This window comes from Bubalus kerabau, chromosome 16 (genome assembly GCF_029407905.1).
Source record: "Bubalus kerabau isolate K-KA32 ecotype Philippines breed swamp buffalo chromosome 16, PCC_UOA_SB_1v2, whole genome shotgun sequence".
Taxonomy (NCBI): Eukaryota; Metazoa; Chordata; class Mammalia; order Artiodactyla; family Bovidae; genus Bubalus; species Bubalus kerabau.
This window is the reverse complement of record NC_073639.1, coordinates 44,727,387-44,751,356: the sequence shown is the minus strand read 5'-3', so window position 1 is coordinate 44,751,356 and position 23,970 is coordinate 44,727,387. Positions and strand designations below refer to the sequence as shown.

The 23,970-nt window shown below is 41.1% G+C and overlaps 1 long non-coding RNA gene across 1 annotated transcript; it reads right to left on the bottom strand.

Moving 5' to 3' along the window:
- Positions 1–16,812: 16,812 nt before the first annotated feature.
- On the bottom strand, positions 16,813–23,775 carry LOC129630411 (uncharacterized). Its single transcript, XR_008703697.1, has 3 exons — positions 23,628–23,775; positions 22,208–22,322; positions 16,813–17,344 (listed from the first exon to the last, which is right to left on the bottom strand). It is a non-coding gene; the product is annotated as an uncharacterized LOC129630411 (long non-coding RNA).
- Between the last annotated feature and the right edge of the window lie 195 nt (positions 23,776–23,970).

Here is a 23,970-nt window from a genome sequence, read left to right as displayed (position 1 = left end):
ATGGACCTAACAGAAGCAGAAGATATTAAGAAGAGATGGCAAGAATACACAGAAGAACTGTACAAAAAAGATCTTCACGACCCAGATAATCACGATGGTGTAATCACTGACCTAGAGCCAGACATCCTGGAATGTGAAGTCAAGTGGGCCTTAGAAAGCATCACTACGAACAAAGCTAGTGGAGGTGATGGAATTCCAGTGGAGCTATTCCAAATCCTGAAAGATGATGCTGTGAAAGTGCTGCACTCAATATGCCAGCAAATTTGGAAAACTCAGCAGTGGCCACAGGACTGGAAAAGGTCAGTTTACATTCCAATCCCAAAGAAAGGCAATGCCAAAGAATGCTCAAACTACCGCACAATTGCACTCATCCCACACGCTAGTAAAGTAATGCTCAAAATTCTCCAAGCCAGGCTTCGGCAATATGTGAAAAGAGATCTGAAAGAGATGGGAATACCAGAACACTTGATCTGCCTCTTGAGAAATTTGTATGCAGGTCAGGAAGCAACAGTTAGAACTGGACATGGAACAACAGACTGGTTCCGAATAGGAAAAGAAGTTCGTCAAGGCTGTATATTTTCACCCTGTTTATATAACTTATATGCAGAGCACATCATGAGAAACGCTGGACTGGAAGAAGCACAAGCTGGAATCAAATTGCGGGGAGAAATATCAATAACCTCAGATATGCAGATGACACCACCCTTATGGCAGAAAGTGAAGAGGAACTAAAGAGCCTCTTGATGAAAGTGAAAGTGGAGAGTGAAAAGGTTGGCTTAAAGCTCAACATTCAGAAAATGAAGATCATTGCATCCGGTCCCATCACTTCACGGGAAATAGATGGGGAAACAGTGGAAACAGTGTCAGACTTTATTTTTCTGGGCTCCAAAATCACTACAGGTGGTGACTGCAGCCATGAAATTAAAAGATGCTTACTCCTTGGAAGAAAAGTTATGACCAACCTAGAAATCATATTCAAAAGCAGAGACATTACTTTGCCAACAAAGGTTCGTCTAGTCAAGGCTATTGTTTTTCCAGTAGTCATGTATGGATATGAGAGTTGGACTGTGAAAAAGGCTGAGCACCCAAGAATTGATGGTTTTGATCTGTGGTGTTGGAGAAGACTCTTGAGAGTCCCTTGGACTGCAAGGAGATCCAACCAGTCCATTCTGAAGGAGATCAGCCCTGGGATTTCGTTGGAAGGAATGATGCTAAAGCTGAAACTCCAGTACTTTGGCCACCTCATGCGAAGAGCTGACTCATTGGAAAAGACTCTGATGCTGGGAGGGCTTGGGGGCAGGACGAGAAGGGGACGACAGAGGATGAGATGGCTGGATGGCATCACTGACTCGATGGACATGAGTCTCGGTGAACTCCGGGAGTTGGTGATGGATAGGGAGGCCTGGCGTGCTGCGATTCATGGGGTCGTAAAGAGTCAGACATGACTGAGTGACTGATCTGATCTGATGTTGTGAACCTGAAACTAATTTAATATTGTAAGTCAACTATACTTCACTAAAAGAAAATGACTCTAGAAAAGAAAAATAAATGGGCCTTTCCCTCAAGTGGATAGAGGAAATGGGAGAATGAGAAAGTAAATTACAGCGTGGGATTAAAGAGAACCCTTACAGAGATGTGGACAAAATGTTATGAAAACAAAACAAGAAAATGGAGCAATTAACTCTGCCTGAAAGGACTTGGAATGATAGCACCATCCAGATTTCCAGGAGGGACTTGTGGAGGCGGCTGTTGCCATGTGAGGGATAAAGACAGTGGAGGGGATAAGAAGGAAGGTGAGGGGGTGTGCAACGTTCCAGGATTCTCAACCACCTTGCAAAGGGGGAGGGTGTGTTCTCTGGCACAAAAGGGAGAGTTAGCCGTATTCAAATTAGTCCAATTTGCATACTTGTCATGGTGAAGACTAAGCTGTTGGAATCTGAATCTCTGAACCAGCAATGCCAAGAGAGAGAGAACTGGCCGGAAGCAGCCAAATCAGAAGCCACAGGTCTCCCTCTCACTGCTGTTGGCTGTACTCCCCAGGGAAGCCTGGGATCACATACCCAGAACGTGAGACATGGCTTCATATCATTGAAGAAGAGAATGTTCCAGAAGAGAAGGAGGCAGCTCTAGCCCAAGCAGGAAAAAAGAATCAAGCTCATCACAGAAGAGAGAAATTCTAAATTAAAACATTCACATTCCTTAATGCCGAACACACTGAATGTTTGGTTGTCAGATCCACCTTAGTTAACCATTGCTTGACCCCACATTTACATGTGCCTGGGAACTGTACCTAGACATTTCTACAAAGGGATGAAGCTAGGTTAAAAAAAATAAATAAATAAGCACCTGCATGAACCTGCAGCGTTGAATGAAGGGTTCTCTCTTCATAATCACTCAGGAAGGTTATCTACTATTGTGGTGAGATGCACAGCTACAAACGAAACTTGACTCTCTCTATTTTCCTCTTCTCTGGCTGAAAGTGTGTCAAATAGCACCCGAGGAATCACTGGAGGAGGCTCTGATTCCAAGGGGAGAGTGGGAATTTGGGAATAATTGGAGGCTGGGGCCTAAAATGGTACCCTTCAGAATGGGAGTGTTTCCAAAAATGAAAGCTTGAGAATATCTTTTAAGGAAGTGTTTAATAGCTCTATTCTGCAGTTAGAGGCAGTTCATTCAAACTTCTCAAAAGCTCTTATGAGCAAAAGCTGCTTGTCTCCCAGTGAACCATGAGAGCATGAGAATGGGGCTTGTTGGATTCCTGAGAGGGAGATGCTTAAGTCAACCCTGGACCAGTGCCTCAAGCAGCTGGGACCCTGGGAGTTAGGTAGATACAAAACCGGACAGTGAGAACTGAAATTAGAGATGTATTCCTGTAGCTACACTTTGGGGGGTGGGGGGAGAATTCACCCAGCTAAATCTTCATGTACCAAAACAGGAAGTCAAAGAGAAGGTCTTAAACTGATCAATATAAACAACTGTAAGCAGTTGCTTTTCACTGAGAAATATGGAAATAAAAACCAGAGGTAACAGCTGAAGGAGTTCTGAATGGTTGCTTCTGGACACCAAGATGGAAAGGCAGAGACATTTAAGCCGAGGGGCATCCTTTTAAAAATATAAAACTTTTTGTAAGTAATGAGCATGCACTTCTTTTTTTAAAAATGTTTAAATTTAAACAAAAGGAAAATATAATGTATTATTTTTTAAAAGTCTACAACTGATGTTTTATTTAACTAATGATAATGAAGTATATTTTATAAAAATCAATGTGCTTTGATCCCTTTTTAAAAGTTTAGTAATTTTATATTTTTTCTATAACTCTTCACTTACTGGTAAGAAATCTGCATATACTCAGATTCATAACCAAACATAGGAAGTTAGTTACTGAGGTGTACTCATCAGGGTTTAAGAATCTGCCTCTCAGGACATCAGCCCAGTTTCTGATTCTTGTTATCTCTCTTTACTTGTCTGGGCCTCTGCAAATGCTATCTCTGGCTTGGATTCAACCTCATTATCTCTATAGCTATAAACCAGTAGGCCTCTGACATAATAAACATTAGATCATTTGGAGGCTGAATTTAGAAAAGGCAGAAGAACCAGAGATCAAATTGCCAACGTCTGTTGGATCATCAGGAAAGCAAGAGAGTTACAGAAAAACATCTACTTCTGCTTCATTGACTATGCCAAAGCCTTTGACTGTGTTCACTTCAGTTCAGTTGCTCAGTCGTGTCCAATTCTTTGCGAACTCGTGGACTGCAGCACGCCAGGCCTCCCTGTCCATCACCAACTCCCGGAATTCACCCAAACTCATTTCATTGATGAGTCAGTGATGCCATCCAACTATCTCATTCCCTGCTGTCCCCTTCTCCTCCTGCTCTCAATCTTTCCCAGAATCAGGGTCTTTTCTAAGGAGTCAGCTCTGCCCATCAGGTGGCCAAAGTATTGGAGTTTCAGCTTCAACATCAGTCCTTCCAATGAACACTCAGAACTGATCTCCATTAGGATGGACTGGTTGGATCTCCTTACAGTCCAAGGGACTCTAAAGAGTCTTCTCCAACACCACAGTTCAAAAGCATCAATTCTTCAGCACTCAGCTTTCTTTATAATCCAACTCTCACATCCATACATGACCACTGGAAAAACCATAGCCTTGAATAGAAGGACCTTTGTTGACAAAGTAATGTCTCTGCTTTTTAATATGCTATCTAGGTTGGTCATAACTTTCCTTTCAAGGAGTAAGTGATTTTTAATTTCATGGCTGCAGTCACCATCTGCACTGATTTTAGAGCCCAATAAAATAAAGTCAGCCACTGTTTCCACGTTTCCCCATTTATTTGCCATGAAATGATGGGACCAGATGCCATGATTTTAGTTTTCTGAATGTTGAGCCTTAAGCCAACTTTTTCACTCTCCTCTTTCACTTTCATCAAGAGGCTCTTTAGTTCTTCTTCACTTTCTGCCATAAGGGTGGTGTCATCTGCATATCTGAGGTTATTGATATTTCTCCTGGCAATCTTGATTCCAGCTTCTGCTTCATCCAGCTCAGTGTTTCTCTTGATGTACTATGCATATAAGTTAAATAAGCAGGGTTTGACTGTATGGACCACCACAAACTCTGGAAAATTCTTAAAGAGATGGGAATACCTGACCACCTGACCTGCCTCTTGAGAAATCTGTATGCAAGTCAGGAAGCAACAGTTAGAACTGGACATGGAACAACAGACTGGTTCCAAATAGGGAAAGGAGTACATCAAGGCTGTATATTGTGACCCTGCTTGTTTAACTTTTTTGGATGTTAGTTCTAGAAGGTCTTGTAGGTCTTCATAGAACCATTCAACTTCAGCTTCTTCAGAGTTATTGGTTGGGGCAGATTTGGATTACCATGATATTGGATGGTTTGCCTTGGAAAAGAACAGAGATCATTCGTTTTTGAAATTGCATCTAAGTACTGCATTTCAGACTCTTTTATTGACTATGATGGCTACTCCATTTCTTCTAAGGGATTCCTGCCCACAGTAGTAGATGTAATGGTCATCTGAGTTAAATTCCCCCATTCCAGTCCATCTTAGTTTGCTGATTCCTAAAATGTCGCTGTTCACTCTTGCCATCTCCTGTTTGACCACTTCCAATTTGCCTTGATTCATGAACCTAACATTCCAGGTTCCTATGCAATATTGCTCTTTACAGCATCGGATCCTGCTTCTATCACCATTCACATCCACAACTGGTGTTGTTTTTGCTTTGTTGTTTTGCTTATTTTAGGCTCTATAAGGAATAAAAATCTAAAGAAGATACAGACTTTTCAGGTATCTTACTAGCAAGTAGAGGACTCAACATAATGATACAAACTGCCATAGAAAATGGACTTCAATGTTCATACTGAGAACAAACAAAGTGAGAGATTCTTCCAAGTGAGGTTTTTGCTGCAGATATCATTGCACCTAATGCTCTGACTTAAGACTACATAAACCCACAGCCAGAACTTCCCAGGTGGTGCTAACAGTAAAGAATCTGCCTGCCAATGCAGGAGACATAAGAGGCGTGGGTTCTGTCCCTGGGTCTGGAAGATCCCCAGGAGAAGGGCGTGGCTACCCACTCCAATATTCTTGCCTGCAGAATCTCATGGACAGAGCAGCCTGGCAGGCTACACTGCACAGGGTCGCAGAGTCTGACAGGACTGAAAGGACTTGGCACGCATGCAAGCAAACCCACAGACAGATTGTACCCCACAGATTTGAGGGGAACACTTCTAATCTTCCCATGAACAGAGCAATTCTCCAAATAGATGCCTTCCTTTACATACCTGAACCATCAGTCAGACACCATCCAGGAGCCCAATAATATTTTCTTTTCCAGCAGACTATGGGCAAGCTGCACTTTTTTAAGTGTTCCAAAGGATTGAGTCAGAATTCGCTGCCATTTCTGAAAATGGCAAGACACCTGTTCTTTAAAAGTGACTCTGTTTTTGAAACGGAAACCTCAAGTTTCACTGTAAACTGTCATATGGAGAATTGAGAGCAGGGGACTTATAAAATTCCCCATGCTTTAGAAGAATCAGAAGGAAGTAAAAAAGAATAAAAAACTACTGGATAGCTTTGAAGAGCTAGCTTTTAACAGGGCCACTTTGGTTCTGCCTGCCATGCTACCAGGCATCAAGTTTTGTTTTGTTTTCCAGATACTCTCAAATTCTCTCATTCTAAACACACAAATGCTTATATTTTTAAAGGGAGTGGATCTTTCAGACATTAGCTGAATTATTTTATGCTATAGCCTCTCTCTGAAAATCTCTCAGAAATGTCAAAAACATTGAAAAAGCTTTATGGATCAAATCTATTTTAAAAAAATCCCTTGATTTCCACCTCTACTAAATCAAAGCTACTTAAGGTCTCTAATCTTGTCTTCTTATCAGCAGACATTAACCAAGAGTTGTTAAGTGGTGCTCTGGGAATGCTGCAGTGAAGATCAAACGACCCCTCAGGGCTCATCAGCAAGTTGCTCTTTGAAGTTGTTCTCTGGGCCTGATGTTTCTCTGACAGATTGGAGTGGATCACTGTTTTCACAGGTCATGTTCTTCTGCCATTTCAAAGACTTGGGACAATAAAATCCCAAACCACTGGCTCTGTTTTTAATTTGAACTTTATTAGCCTTTTACTAAAGTAAGTCATGTTACTTATAGGAAAAGTTAGAAAAATAAGCAAAGATGTAATGTGCGTGTGCTCAGTCATATCCGACTCTTTGCAACCCCATGGACTTTATAGCCTGCCAGGCTCCTCTGCTCATGGAGTTTTCCAGTCAAGAATACTGGAGTGGGGTGCCATTTCCTACACCAGGGTTCAAACCCATGTCTCTTGAGTCTTCCACAGTGGATTTCTTTACCACTGTGCCACCTGAGAAGCCATTTTAAATATTTATAATTCCAACTCAACAAAGCAGTTATTGTTAACTCATGGGTATATATAGTTCCAGACCTTTCTGTACACCAGAAAAAATTATAACACTATGTCTATTGTTTTGAATCACAATGTTCTAGACAACTTTCACTGAACAAATATAATTGAACAGCAGCCTCTTTTCAAATGGCTGCACAGTATTCCACTGCATCAATATACATGTATTAATTTAACAAATTGCCACGATTTTTACAAGTGCAGATAGATATGTTATTTTCTTATTACAAACAACATTTCAAGGAATATATCTGGTACTAAGTATTTATACATCTCTTTAGTTATTTCCTTAAGAAAATCTATATTTTGAAACACTAAATCTTTCTGTGCTTTTTCTTATTTCTTTAAAACAGATTGAGTCATAGAGTCTTTAAAAGTTATTTGGCATATTTGAATAGAGCTATGTTTCATAATTAATGATTTATTTGTGATTTTTAACCCATATGCTTTCAAAAAGTCATTTAAATTTGTTACAAGCAAATTTACAAACATGAAGCAGAAAAAGTATTAAAGATGAAAGAGAGATGAGAAACACACTGAGAAAGAAGAGAGTTAATTTTAATATTGTTACAGCCAAGGTAAAAAGAAAACATTACAAGTGAGGAAATTCTCTTTGTCTAATAGAAATGCATCAATTCAAGAGAGTTAAACTTTTTATCTGACAACAGGGATAAAAACATGTTTTCCAGGGTCTTTGTATAAAGAAAGAAATTTTTCATCCAACGTTTCTTATTCATAAAGTCAAGGACATGCTGTTAAATTTATTTCAGGAAAAACACTTTTATAGAAAAAGCTAATCTAGTCCAAATAGATAGCTTTTGATTTAACTTGCTACCAGGGTAGAACCTAAAGGAACTTACTTAATGGTGTCATATATGGCTTCTTTGCATCATCTCTCATTTTAATCAGAAATTTGCAAGAGCTTAAGAGCTGGGGACCCCAGAACTGCCTGACAGCTGGATAAACATTTATCTCAAATTTCTGAATTTGTTTGAGAGCTTACGTAACCACCAACTTGAGACCCACAAGGCAAGATGTTGATAATTGAACCTGGAAATATTTAAGGGCAGCTATATTGTCAATGCAGAGAAGGCAATGGCACCCTACTCCAGTACTCTTGCCTGGAAAATCCCATGGACGGAGGAGCCTGGTGGGCTGCAGTCCGTGGGGTCGCTAAGAGTCGGACACGACTGAGCGACTTCACTTTCACTTTTCCCTTTCATGCATTGGAGAAAGAAATGGCAACCCACTCCAGTGTTCTTGCCTGGAGGATCCCAGGGACGGGGGAGCCTGGTGGGCTGCCGTCTATGGTGTCACACAGAGTCGGACATGACTGAGGTGACTTAGCATATTGTCAATGAGCTGTCAATTGACCAAAGAGGAATTTCAAGATAGTTTGGGTAGAAAGAAGGTTGCCAACTCAGAAGTCACTAAGTATGTAATGGGGCCAGGCATGAGCAGTGGCAAACTAGAGATGTTTACCTAAACACATGCACATTCAGAAATACCAAGTGTGGCAGCCTGGCTCCTGGTGATTTGGGGGCTGCGGGCAGCCAGTTGGGACCCCTGCTGACAATGAACAATTTGGAGCAGCAGTACTTCCTGTTGCGCCAACCAAAAAGAAGTTCACTACAAAATGTACAGCCAAGTTGCTGGATAAAAGTATTCCAAGTATTCAGTATATGCATACTGGACTTCATCAGCTAAGAAAGCCTACTTTAGTTCTTTTATCAGTAGTAGGCCTCAGGAAGAAGAGCTCCTTCTAGTCCATGAGAGTACCACCACATCATCCGCATACAGGTTTGTCTGCTTTTCTATTTGCTATAACAAAAAGATATGCATTCAATTAATCTAAATAACAATAATCAGACCATTGGTTTGTGTTAATAAGAAGAGAGGATAGAACATAGCTTTCTTGCATCTCTATTTGAAATGAATCAGAACACCATCTTATCCCTTTCGGTTTTGGAGAGAGTAGCATGAAGAATTCTTAAGCCCTAGAAAGATCACTCTACTCTCTTGGCTGCCTTCATTCCTTAGTTTAACCATTTTTCAGTATATAAACAGTCAAACTGCAAGACACAATTTAAGGAACAGAATAAATTTGGGAGAGAAGTGATAACTTTTAACCTTACTCTAAGGTCAAAGCAAATATTTCTGGAAAATAACCCATGGGGTAATCATCTCTGACTAAAGATTTTCTATGGCTGTTTCCAGGCATTCCACTCTTTCCACACTTTAGTTAGCAAATGAGTCATTAAACATGTGACTTCTTTTTAAAACTGTAAATATTTCCTTTAAAATAGATTAAAATAAGCCCTAGTCAAGTTAGTATACATTGATGCCTCTACATTATCCTTTTAAAAATAAATTTACAAGAGAAGAAAAACATCTATCAACATAGAACTTTCCTTATCATTCCTTTGCCTCTATCCCAGTTTATTTCAAGAATCTAGACCAGTGTTGCTTAATGCTTTAGTTACTAGCCACATGATACCATCTATATTTAAATTTAAATCAATTGAAATTAAAAGTTCATCTCCTTAGTTCTATGAGCCATGTATCAGAATGTCAGAAATACAGTACACATGTGTGTACTGTATACCATGCTGCATGGCATAAATTTAGAACATTTTCATCACAGAAAGTTTTGGATATCCATGGCCTGGATAACCTGAGATTCACTGATACCTGTTCATTAAAAAAAAAAATTACATTGAAACTTGCTGGGGGAAACAATTTGCTTATAAGTATAACTGCAAACTGGAGTATCTCAATTTGTTAGAATTTAATTACAAAATGTTATTTTTTTTCAGCTATGCTCACCAGCAATCTTGAATTTCTAACTTAACAGTGTCATAATTCCATAATCATCTTCAGTTATTAAAGTGATCTTTTTCCAGTAATTAGGACTTGATGCTATTCATTTTCTTAAAACTTAAATCTCAGACTTGACTCATAACCCTTGCCCCTCTTTTTCTTCCCCCACAGGCTTTTAGTCTTTGAAGCAGAAGGGGTATGGTTTGTCCTTGACACACCTCCTTCCTTCCTTCTTATGGATATTTACTACTCTGATTTGAAAACAAATTGGAAATGGGAGTGAGGGTGACAACATTTTTATGTGATTATCTCCACGGTACTGGAGAAAAAAGGGTCCCTACTGGACTTCTAGTTTGGGCTGATTCTACCTCAGGGTGGTGGCCTCTCTGTAAGTGATGTACATGTGAAGTTTTCCACTGGACCCCTCTGTGTCTGAAATGCTCGCAGTCTCCAAGTGCCCTGCTAAGGGGCAACTTATCTTCTTCAATGTCACCATGACATGACTTCAAATATCAGGAAACATGGTTTTAAGCATCTCCCTCTTCTCCCAAAATGGGGGAAGAGAACTAAAAAGAGAAGTGTTGGAGAGGAAAAACCTTTGCTTTACACACTTATGTTCAGTTCCTGGGGGCCTGCAAATTAATCTAACGAAAGATAGATTTGATGGGATAAAAGACATAATTTTTATTAATATTTTTGTGCAAAGGAGTTCAGAGAAAAGAAGTGAAAATCAAAGAAGTGGTTAGACTTGGGGTTGGGTAGTATATATTCTTTTAGCAAAGGAAAGAAGGCTTGGGTTTCTAGGGACAATAAATTATAGGAAAGTGACTAGGAAATAATAGAGGGAACTAATGGAAGATAAGAGATATTTTAGTAAGATTTAGTAAGTTTATGCAGACTCATCTTGGTGTCAACTTCCCATCTTCAGTGATGAGTTGTTTTCTTCTGGTGTGGTGGGAAAGGAAATTTATACCCTTTTTCAAGGGGAAATTTAGGCAGATAAGGAGAGAAGGGAGAATTCTCCCTGCATCTGTTGATTCTCAATTGCCTTCAACTCAAAAGAATCTTTATGCCAATGCAGTATATTTTGGGCAGCATATTCTGATCCCCTTCAGTTTCCACATATTTGATTTTGAAAAAAATGACTTTACCTACTGTGTTGCTTTGCCCATATTTCACACTCTGAATGAATCTGTTCTCACGGTGCACCAGAATGTGTTTTTTCTATGTTCTGCTTATAGGCAGATGCAGGGAGGACAGAGATCTCCTCCAGTGTTTGCTTTTTCTCCATTGCCTTTGGCTCAAAATAGTTCTTATGCCAATGTGGTAGGCTTCCAGGTGGCATATTCTAGTGTCTTTCAAAAGCACTCATACTTTTAGCAACAGAATAAGTCTGCAGATTCTGCAACTAAGTAAATACCCAGAGGAATAAACAAGGTGTTAGTCCCCCCTTTTTTAAGACACCCCAATTTTCATAGGATTTTACTGAAGGTTACTCACTTGGCTCTGTGGATGGAAAAGCACCACTGTCTCTTCCTGCAAGGGCAGGGAGGGAGGAACCTCCAGTCATAAACTGTGAATGTCCTGCCTTCCTCAAATTCCCGGACAATGTGAGGGAATGCAGGTGGGGAGGCGGGGGGAGGAGGGGGGGGAAGGGTGGGGGGGGTGGGGGAAAAGAGATGGTAACTAAGTGGTGGCATTCAGGACAAAGGCCACTTAGCAAGCCCTGGCAGCTGGTAAGAGTTTAGTACTCAGTGCCTTGTGTCCTCAGCTTTGGGTTTCAGCCACAATTCTGAGGCATCAAGAAAGTCAAACTCCACACCCTCTTTAACATAGGCAATAGATATTAACATCAGCCTTAAATTTATGCCTTAAACTTTCCATCCAGCCATAATAAAGAATGTTCTTTATTTGGAGATAGGTTCCAGGACAGTTTCCAAGTCACAATAAGTGAAACCATTTGTCTTTTGATACTTAATATTTATAGTTTCAAATTGCTCTTTGCAACTAACCCTAAGGGTGAAAGAATCTAATTGATCTGAATAGAGAAACAGTGTAACCAACCAGTTTTCTCACAGTGAGAGGCCAGGAGCTGGATGGAGCAAGCCAGCTGAAACACACTCTGGGTTCACAGGCAAAGCAGACCCTGCGGCAAATCTGCCAGAGGAATCTGAAAATTGCCTCTGAATAATAAAGATATGCATACTTGAATAACTCTGAACCTGAACCATCTACAGAACTTTCTGAGCCTCTTTGACACCCTGAAATCATGGGTAGCTGTGGAGGCTTCTACTATGGTATATTACACAAATGTAATACACAATAGTATATTGTACAAATTGCATGGCTTGTATTACACTTAACCAGTTGTTACTAAATTTCACAATACATTCTAAGAGAATCAGAATCCATGAACTATTTTAAAGGCTTTAGAAGGAAGAGGAGGAGAAAATGGAAGAGGAGGAGGGGAGGTGAAGGAGATGACTTTTAAGAAAATATTTGATGGACTAATTGTAATCAATAATTTTGCTGTTTGCCACACACACTGCCCATCCTCTGGATGGCATTATTCTCCATTGCTGACTGGGCCTTGTAATGTCACTGTTTATTTTTGGGGGCTCTAAAATCACTGCAGATGGTGACTGCAGCCATGAAATTAAAAGATGCTTACTCCTTGGAAGCAAGGTTATAACCAACCTAGATAGCATATTCAAAAGCAGAGACATTACTTTGCCAACAAAGGTCCGTCTAAGCAAGGCTATGGTTTTTCCTGTGGTCATGTATGGATGTGAGAGTTGGACTGTGAAGAAAGCTGAGCAATGAAGAATTGATGCTTTTGAACCGTGGTGTTGGAGAAGACTCTTGAGAGTCCCTTTGACTGCAAGGAGATCCAACCAGTCCATTCTGAAGGAGATCAGCCCTGGGACTTCTTTGGAAGGAATGATGCTAAAGCTGAAACTCCAGTACTTTGGCCACCTCATGAGAAGAGTTGACTCATTGGAAAAGACTCTGATGCTGGGAGGGATTGGGGGCAGGAGGAGAAGGGAACGACAGAGGATGAGGTGGCTGGATGGCATCACTGACTCGATGGACGTGAGTCTGAGTGAACTCTGAGAGTTGGTGATGGACAGGAAGGCCTGGCATGCTGCGATTAATGGGGTCACAAAGAGTCGGACATGACCGAGCGACTGAACTGAACTGAATGTCACTCTTTTGTTCAGGTACCACATCATTTTTGGTGCAGTATTTCCTTTTTTAAACTTCTATTACTGTGTGACATTTATCCAGATTGATTTGTCCATAGGAGTTACTGAGATCAATTACTTTGTGAAATGCATATGTCTTTTTATGTAAATCAGAAAGTCACAAAGATTCAGGTCACAAAATTAGACATAAGAACAAATTTAATATAACCAGGCCTCCATATTTACAGATTCCTCATCCACAGATTTCACCAATCACAGAACAAAATTATTTCAAAAAATTTTTTAAATTCCAGAAAGTTCTAAAAAGTAAGACTTGAACTTGGCAAATGTGCTGGCAACTATTTACATAACATTTGCATTGTATTTACAGCTATTTGCATAGCATTTACATTGTATTAGGGATTATAAGTAATCTAGAGATGTTTTGAAGTATTTGAGAGAATGTGCAGAAATAATACAGTTATGTAAAGTTTAAAAATAAAATAAAATTAAAAAAAAAAAAAGAAAGAAAGTGAAAGTAGCTCAGTCGCATACAACTCTTTGTGACCCCATGGACTATACAATTCATAGAATTCTCTAGGTCAGAATACTGGAGTGGGTAGCCTTTCCCTTCTCCAGGGGATCTTCCCAACCCAGGGATAGAACCCAGGTCACCCACATTGCAGGCAGATTCTTTACCAGCTGAGCCATTAGTTTTGGGGAGGCTGTTCAGAGGTTATGTGCAAACACAACAGCACTTCATGTACCGGAATTGAGCATCAGTGTATTTTGGTGTCTGAGTGGGAGCTGTCCTGGAACAATCCACACCCCCCACGCAACCTGTGGACACTGAACAGTGACTGTACTAAGAAAAGTCTCCAGTATCTGTTTTTATGTCCAACACACTATTTGTAGCAGCACTAGAATAAATTTTTTTCTGATCACTGAAAAAATCAGAAAGGTATCACCTTTTTAAAAATTAAGTAAAATGTATTTATTTTTCAAATTCTTTTAACACTTTAACAAAATTCTTTGAACCAAATTAAGGTTAGTTTATATGAGAAGACAATGGTGAAAAAATAAAATAGGCACTGCTATGGACTGATGTGTGTGTGTGTATTCAATTGCTCAGTTGTATTTTTGCACTTCCATGGACTGTAGCCACCAGGCTCCTCTGTCCGTAGGATTTTCCAGGCAAGAATACTGGAGTGGGATGCCATTTCCTGCTCCAGGGGATCTTCCTGATTCAGGGAACGAATTGGAGTCTCTTGCATCTTCTGCATTGGCAGGCAGATTCTTTACCACTGTGCCACCAGGGAAGCCCAGACTGACTTATATCTCCACCAAAATGTGTATGTTGAAACCCTAATACCCAATGAAATATTATTTAGCAATGGGACTTTTGGGAAGATAATTAGGTTGAGATAAGGTCATGAGAATGCAGCCTTCGTGATGGAGTTAGTACCCTTATAAGAAGAGACACAAGAAGGCACTGTCTCTCAATCCCCCCATGTGAGGACACAGGGAAAAGTGGCCAACTGCAATCCAGAAGAGTCTTCTCCAGAAACCGATCATGCTGGCACCCTGCTCTCAGATATCCCAGCCTCCGGAACTGTGAGAAATAAATGTCTGTTGCTTAAGTCACCCAGTTCAGTTCAGTTCAGTTCAGTTCAGTCACTCAGTTGCGTCCGACTCTTTGTGACCCCGTGAATCGCAGCACGCCAGGCCTCCCTGTCCATCACCAACTCTCGGAGTTCACTCAGACTCACGTCCATCGAGTCAGTGATGCCATCCAGCCATCTCATCCTCTGTCGTCCCCTTCTCCTCTTGCCCCCAATCCCTCCCAGCATCAGAGTCTTTTCCAAAGAGTCACCTCTTTGCATGAGGTGGCCAAAGTACTGGAGTTTCAGCTTTAGCATCATTCCTTCCAAAGAAATCCCAGGGCTGATCTCCTTTAGAATGGACTGGTTGGATCTCCTTGCAGTCAAAGGGACTCTCAAGAGTCTTCTCCAACACCACGGTTCAAAAGCATCAATTCTTCAGTGCTCAGCTTTCTTCACAGTCCAACTCTCACATCCATACATGACCACTGGAAAAACCATAGCCTTGACTAGATGGACCTTTGTTGGCAAAGTAATGTCTCTGCTTTTGAATATGCTATCTAGGTTGGTCATAACTTTCCTTACAAGGAGTAAGCATATTTTAATTTCAGGGCTGCAATCATCATCTGCAATGATTTTGGAGCCCCCCAAAACAAAGTCTGACACTGTTTCCACTGTTTCCCAATCTATTTCTCATGAAGTGATGGGACCAGATGCCATGATCTTTGTTTTCTGAATGTTGAGCTTTAAGCCAACTTTCTCACTCTCCACTTTCACTTTCATCAAGAGGCTTTTGAGTTCCTCTTCACTTTCTGCCATAGGGTGGTGTCATCTGCATATCTGAGGTTATTGATATTTCTCCCAATCTGTGGTATTTTGTTACAGCAGCCCCAGCTGACTATGTTGGCATTCCACATACTTTTATTATCAATAAAAGCTTTTTATTATGTTGAAATAAATGTGTGTATTATTACAGAAATAGATATCAATGTATTATTTTGAGTGGAATCCATGGACATTTAGAAATATGGCATAAGAGGGGAAAGGAATATCATTCTAGAATAATTTATAAAGAGCTAAGTAAAAAGAAATGGTCATGTTCTGTTGGCTCCCTCGCCAAGGGTCATGCGAGTTTCGTGTCCAGCAGTGAAATATCCTGGACCTGAGCACACAGCAAGAGGGCAGATGGATCCTCAGCTGAAGCGATTCATTCAGAATCCACTTGCCGTGCTGTGCTGTGCTAAGTCGCTTCAGTTGTGTCCCACTCTGTGCAACCCTATGGACCATAACCTGTCAGACTCCTCTGCCCATGGGATTCTCCAGACAAGAATACTGGAGTGAGTTGCTGTGCCTTCCTTCAGGGGATCTTCCTGACCCAGGGATCTAACCTGTCTCTCATGTTTCCTGCATTGGCAGGCAGGTTCTTTCCCAGTCACCTGGGAAGCCCACCTGCTGTACTGGCTGAAAAATTCCGCCCAAATATAAGAGGTTTACATCTTCCTCGCTGCTGTGAAAGACTGAAATAAAAATACAATGCCAGTGCCAACACACTATTAGTGAATAAGAGTAATTGGCTTTTTAATCAGAATAAGGAAGATTCATGCTGAGTCACTTACTGAGGACCTTGGGTTAGTTCCTTACCATCTCTGGAGTTCAGTTTCCTCATCTGTAAAGATGAAAAGGATAATAATAGAGCCTATACTACTGAGTTCTGAGGATGCAAGGTAAGTCGCTGGCTTACAGCAAACTCCGCAAAGATGTTTAGTGTCCTGACCTAGCTGAATATTGAATTCAGTTCATAAACTAACATTCATCCAATAACCTAAGCATAGACTCCAAAGACTCTGGAAAGCTTTAACAAATCTTTTGTTGTTGTTGTTCAGACGGTACTGAAAACTCAGTAGACCTTTTACCAGCAAAAAACAAACAAAAAAAATCCTGTCCATGGAAACACTAAGCTCCATGACATCAAAAGATATGGAAAATTTTTGTGGCACATATCTATTGATCCACAATTTTCGATGAGAACTGAAGAAATTTTGAAAAAAAAATGTTAATCACTCATATGTGATTCATTTCATCAGAACACAGATATAACTGAAACAACTATATTTTAATTTTGGTATGTTTTACAAAATTATGCAGAGCTTCCCAATAGTCATGAACCCATTTTCCTTATAGACAAAGTAATTTTTTTTTTAATTCAGGGAAATAAGCTTTATTTTTTTAATGTATTTGTTTATTTATTTGTTTATTTATTTCAGCTGTGCTGAGTCTTTGTTGCTGCATGGGCTTTTCTCTAGTTTTGGAGAGTGGGGGCTACTCTCTAGTTGGGGTGTGCGAGCTTCTCATTGCAGTGACTTCTCTTGTTGCAGAGCACAGTCTCCAGGGTACTCAGGCTGCGGTAGCTGTGCTTCCCGGGCTCTGGAGCACAGGTTCAGTAGTTGTGGCATACAGACTTGGTTGTTTCACAGCATGTGGGAGCCTCCCAAAACAGGGATCAAACCCGTGTCTTCTGCATTGGCAGGCAAATTCTCTACCACTGAGCCACCAGGGAAGTCCCAAGCAAATAAGCTTTGATTTACAAAATATTTGATTGTTCTTTCATGGTTTCCATTTTAGATTCCAAGCACATTGCTTTTTTATTCATTGTGAGAATTTCTGCCTTTTATGTGAGTGTTCAGACTATGCGAATTGTACCTTCTGAATCTTCAGGGTGTCTTTCTCCCCCTTGACCTCAGGTAATTTCCTTACATACAAGACTGGTCCGTATACCTGTGGTGGATTCATGTTGCTATATGGCAAAACCAATACAATATTGTAAAGTTAAAAAAATAAAATAAAATAAAAATAAAAAAATATAGACAGGGTAAGGCTCTAGGGGACCCTCTGAAGTTCTTTGAAGTTCTCCGAATCTCCCTTCTCTCAGGTACTCAGCCCTATAAATATTTTTATTAAGATATAACTGTCACATAACACAGTGTGAGTTCAAGATGTACATATTGATTTAATACATTTATATATTGCAACATGATGACCACTGTAGTTTTATTTTATGCCTCAGCTACATCATGTAATTATCATTGCTTTTTGTGGTAGGAAAAATTAAGATACAGCCTCTTAAAAACTTTGAAGTATGTAACATAGTGTTATTGATTATAATCAGTATGTTGTGCAGGAAATCTCCAGAGCTTATTCATTTTCTAGTCACAAGTCTGTATTCTTTAACCAAAATCTCCAATTTTTACCCCCAACCCCAGCTCCTGGTAACCACCATACTACTCTCTGTTTCTACTGCTGCTGCTAAGTCACTTCAGTCGTGTCCAACTCTGTGCGACCCCATAGAGGGCAGCCCACCAGGATCCCCCATCCCTGGGATCCTCCAGGCAAGAACACTGGAGTGGGTTGCCATTTCCTTCTCCGATGCATGAAAGTGAAAAATCAAAGTGAAGTTTCTCAGTCGTGTCCGACTCTTAGCGACCTCATGGACTGCAGCCTACCAGGCTCCTCCATCCATGGGATTTTCCAGGCAAGAGTACTGGAGTGGGGTGCCATCACCTTCTCCGCTCTGTTTCTGTTCAGCGTTTTTAGATTCCACCTGTGAGTGACACTCTGCAGTATTTGTCTTTCTCTGACTTCCCTCACTGTGCACAACACCCTATAAATATTCATGCCTCGAAAATCACCTCCATCTCCTCAACTCAGGGGACAGTGAACTCCACCTGGGTGGCCCCTCCCTCTGCCACAGCCTGAAAACTCTCTCTGGTAGTGAACTGGGGCAGCTGAGAGCTTATCTCACATATTTCTCCCCTCTTGGGGATTCCTGTCCTTTGTTACTTGATGCCTCGCATCCTGATCAACCAGTGTTTCATGTATTTTCATCATTTTTCATCAATTTCATCAATTTTCATCAATTTTCATCATTCAAGCAAGAGCCTAAATCAAGTTCCCTGTTACTACAAAAGGCTTCTCACCTTGAATTCTGAAAATTAAAATGAGCACCTGTAATGGGAGAGCTTTGTTTGTCCTCTCCCTGTTGATCAACCTGGAACCCATGATTGCATTCAGCTAATCCTGTGATGCTTTCCAACACCATGAATGCCAGTCTCACTTCTACTGAGGCTGGATGGTGGTGACCCAGGAATCTTCCTCATTGCAAGCAGAACACTCTGGGGCAGTCTCCAAGGCACCAGAAGGAGGAGATACCAGGGCAAGCCCAGTGTCCCTCTTAAAACCCCTTGACCTTGGCAGTTGACTTGACTATCATCTTCTCAATGTACTTTAAAATTTTCTTATTTTATATTGGAGTACAGCTTATTAACTAAGCTGTGTTAGTTTCAGGTTACAGAAAAGTGATTCAGTTATACATATACATGTTGTTTGGTCATTAAGTCATGTCTGACTCTTTGCAACCCTATGGAGGCAGCACACCAGGCTTCCCTGTCCTTCACTATCTCCCAGAGTTTGCTCAAACTCATATGTATTGAGTTGATGATACCATCCAATCATCTCAGCCTCATAGCCCTCTTCTTCTGCTTTCAATCTTTCCAGCTTCAGGGTCTTTTCCAATGAGTCAGCTCTTTACATCAGGTGGCCAAAGTATTGGAGCTTCAGCTTCAGTGCCAGCCCTTCCAATGAATATTCAAGGTTGAGTTCCTTTAAGATTGACTGGTTTGATCTCCTTGCAGTCCAAGAGAATCTAGTGCAGGCAGATTCTTTGTCATCTGAGCCACCAGAGAAGCCCAACACATACATGTATCTATTCTTTTTTCCCTGGGTGGCTCAGCTGGTAAAGAATCCACCTGCAATGTAGGAGACCCCAGTTCCATTCCTGGGTCAGGAAGATCCCCTAGATCTTGGGTTGCATGGCAACCCACTCCAGTATTCTTGCCTAGAGAATCTCCATGAACAGAGGAGCCTGGTGGGCTATAGTCCAAGGGGTCACAAGGAGTGGGACATGACTGAGCAACTAAGCACAGCAGCACATTCTTTTTTCAAATTCTCTTCCCATTTAGGTTATTACAGAATATTGAGCAGAGTTCCCTGTGCTATACATTAGATCCTTGTATTTTTATTTAAACTCAATGCTATCCATTCCCTTTACACATTGTATATAAACTATTTTACAGAAAAAAACATGTGCACTTCAGCTTCTCATGGTGTCTTCCTTCTCCACCCAAGGCTTTACCCTATTATTTACAGCCCAGAAATAATGCAACCCCAGGTCCCTATGTCCTCCAGATGCCACCCATCACCACCCACATCCAGTTGGTTTCCCAAGGGGCCTCTGTGCACAGCTGAGGGGAAGTCAAGCTATATCTCCACACCCCCAACAATGTCTCTTAGCCCTGCAGCCACAGGTGAAGCAACTCAAACTAGTTGCATCTTGGGTGATCTGTCTGGGGAAGATGGATGTGTGTGTGTGTGTGTGTGTGTGTGTGTGTGTTAGTCACTCAGTTGTGTTTGACTCATTGCAACCTCATATACTGTAGCCTACCAGTCTCCTCTGTCCATGGGATTATCCATCCAAGAAAACTGGATTGGGTTGCCATGCTCTCGTCCAGGAGATCTTCCTGACCCAGGAATCGAACCAGGATCTCCTGCATTTCAGGTGAACTCTTTACTGTCTGAGCCACCAGGGAAGCCCAGGGAAGACGTCTGAACATCCAAGACAGGTCTGGAGCTTGAACCCCAGCCTGTGAAGAATCTGAGGGGGGAAGTAGTGAAGCAGGGCACAGAGGGAAGAAAGAGGAACTCCTGGTGGCAGGTGCCCTGACCCTATGAGAGGGGCAGCACCCAGGGCTCTAAGGCCAGTAAATTTCTCATTAAGGAAGGGTCTCTAAAAGTAACTATTTAAATGCTTCTGGTAAGAAACCTTGTTCTCTGTATCTAATGTAAATTACTTGGGGGAAAATAGACTCATAAATTTAGTGGGGGCAAATAATTTTTATCTAAAAACCCAAAGACTCCAGCAGAAAAATCATCCCCAAACTGGTCAAGTCCGTTTCTGGCAGATAGTGACTAAAATAGCAAGGATGTGTCTGGGGAGCAGATTGCAAGAATGAAAATTAAATAAAGTGTGCTTCTTCACAAACAAAGCATTGGCCATCATGCTAACTAGCATTTGCTTATGAGCTGTGGTTCTATTTGTCTGCAGTGAACAAACTCCAGCAAATTTCATCCCCATGATGGACTTGGACCCACAGCGGATGTCCTCATGTAGCTGTGAATCCTACTGGGAGATCTTCATTCAACTGGAAACCATCAAGGAAGAAAAACTCTCTGCCAAAGGCTCCCTCCAACCCATGTCACCTCAAGCACTTGGCCAGACTTCACCAGCATCTAAGTTTGTCATGTGAAAATAAAAGGAATTCTTCTGGATAAAAATGTGACTGTGCCCTGCCAAGACAACTCATCACTAGTTTGTTGACACACATTTACAGCTAACTGAAAGGCAGTTTATTATTTCTTTGGGCAAGTGGAGTTTCTTATTATGGTGAAACAATCCAAAACAGTGTTTATAAGCTAACAAGGTATTTTTATTGCCTTGGATCAAGAATAAAATTAAGAGATTTGCTTTTTTGTTTCTTCTATTACTTTCTTTAAATGAAATTCACAAGACAAACAGAAAGCCTAGCTTCATTAACCCATGACAGAGGGAAAGTGTCATATCTGAAAAGAACTTGGGAAACTTTTCAAAACTTCACACAATTTTTGCAATGTATTACAGTGACAGGAAAAGACAGAAACCAGGTTTGATTTAAAGTCACACGGCAGCAACACAAACTGATATTTTACACAGAAAATGTACTTCCTATCTTCAGAAGAAGAAACAGAGGGATGGCAGGAACTTTCAAAGGGGAAAATGATTGGAAATTATCTTTAAACTCCAGGCAGACGTGCACATTGCTGTGTCTGACAGTAATGCTAGCTGAAATTTAAATGAATCTCATCAGAAAATAGGAGAAGGCAATGGCACCCCACTCCAGTACTCTTGCCTGGAGAATCCCATGGATGGAGGAGCCTGGTGGGCTGCAGTCCATGGGGTCGCTAAGAGTCGGACACGACTGAGCGACTTCACTTTCACTTTTCACTTTCATGCATTGGAGAAGGAAATGGCAACCCACTCCAGTGTTCTTGCCTGGAGAATCCCAGGGACGGGGGAGCCTGGTGGGCTTCTGTCTATGGGGTCGCACAGAGTCAGACACAACTGAAGCGACTTAGCAGCAGCAGCAGCAGCAGCAGCAGAAAATTGGTAAAGTGATTAGAATAAAATAGTTAAACCATTATGTCTTTGGCTTGTCAGGAAACTTGAACTTCTGAGACTCAAAAAGATAGAGGACTGAAAAGGGACTAAGAGTTACAGACCAGGCCTATCTGTTCAGAGTTAAGACCGCAAAGGAGATGGTTCTAAAGGGAAATGATTATGTGAAAAGAATCAGGTCTACACTTAGAAGAATCAGGTCTACACTTTTAAGGACTGAGGTTTGCTTTAAAAGGTCTCAAGTGCCAAGGTTTATGCTAAATGAGACAAAATGCACCATGTCCCTAAAATTACAGATCAGAACACAGTGGGGCACCCTTCCCGTGGTGTCAGCACCTGATTTACCCACAACTGCCTATCTGGAAGGTAAAGCACATCAAGGAGATACCTCACCTGCAAATGTCACCCCACACACACATCCGGACACCCAAGAGACGTCCCTTTCACAAACAGAACACACTTCTGCTCCAGGAAAAGGCTACCCAGGCAACCTTGAGAGAGTACATGGCTGCAAAACAAAAGTCTTTTGTCAATTCACAGCTCTTTCCAGTCAACTCTGGTTAATAATTATCCTCTAGATATTTATCTTTCTTTCAGAGGCAGTAGCCTTCTGCTTCCAGCCAAAATGGGATAACAGATCAGAATTCCCCTCCTGCCTGAAGTAATCAAGAATAGCAGCCAAAATGCATGGATACCAAGGGGAAAGGGGATGGGGTGGGAGGAGGAGAGACTGGGATTGACACATATACACTACTGATTGTTGTTTGGTCGCTAAGTTGTGTCTGACTCTTTGCCATCCCATGGACTGTAGCCCGCCAGGCTCCTCTGTCTGTGGGATTCTCCAGGCAAGAATACTGGAGTGGGTTGTCATCTCCTTCTCCAGGGGATCTTCCTGACCCAGGGATCAAACCTGCAACTCCTACATTAGCAAGTGGATTCTTTATCACTGAGCCACCAGGACAGGCCCACTATTGATACTATGCATAAAATAAACAACTAATGAGAACCTACTAGTATAGGGAACTGTACTCAATGCTCTGTGGTGACCTGAATGGGAGGGAAATACAAAAGGGAGGAGGTATATGTAGAGTTGACTCATTTTGCTATGCAGAAGCTAATACAGCATCATAAATCAACTATATTACAATAAAAATTAATTAATAAAGAATAGTGGCCACTATATATGAAGCATAATCTTATTTTAAAATGCTTTATTACTAAAAACACTAACCATCATCTGAGCCTTCAGTGAGTCATAATATTTGCAGTAATAACATCAAAGATCACAGATCACCATGGCAAATACAATAAAAATGGAAAAGTTTGAAATTGTGTAGGAATTACCAAAACTTGACACAGAGACATGAAGTGAGCAAATACTGTTGGAAAAGTGGAGCTGATGGATTTTTTGATGCAGGATTGCTGCAGACCTTCAATCCATAAAACACACAGTATTTGCAAAGTGCAGTAAAGTGAAGCACAATAAAGCTAGGTATGTCTATAACTTCTTCCATAATGTTTCCATTTGTTATATATTCCTCAAAACACCCTTTTAAAGGCAAGTATTAATCTTCTCATTTTTCTGATGAGAAAACAAGTTTAGAGAGATTAATTGATCTTGCTCAGGGCGAAACTGAGATTAGTAGACAATAGAAAGGATATTTGAATTCAAGTCTATCTTTGTCTGAAAGATGCCTCATTATTGCATTACTTTATTCTGACCCCCCAGTAAAAAAGAAATCAGTATGATGAACTTTTAATATACAATCTTCTGTTAGAAAGCATTGGTAACAGGGATCTGAATGCTCCTTACCAGGAGAGGGTGGCCAGTCTCCAAACTGGACGGCTGCCGATGTGCTGTAGAGTGAGGTGTGGATGGTTCACACCAGCTCGTGCCTGGTATGAGGTTTACATCTTTTCTGCCAGGTTGAGCTAGATTCGATGTTGACGATAGGGTGTGGCAAGAGGCAGCCGCTCATGGGCATCCTCAAATTGGATTACAGAGAGCTGGTAAGACTCAAGTGGTTAAGACAGGAAGATGAGAAGAAGCTCTTTGTTCCATCTCCTACCACTCACGTGCTCTCCTGACTCTTGTAAGGGCCCTAGGGACTGCATCAGGCCGGCCTGGATAATTCAGGACACCCTCACCTCCAGAG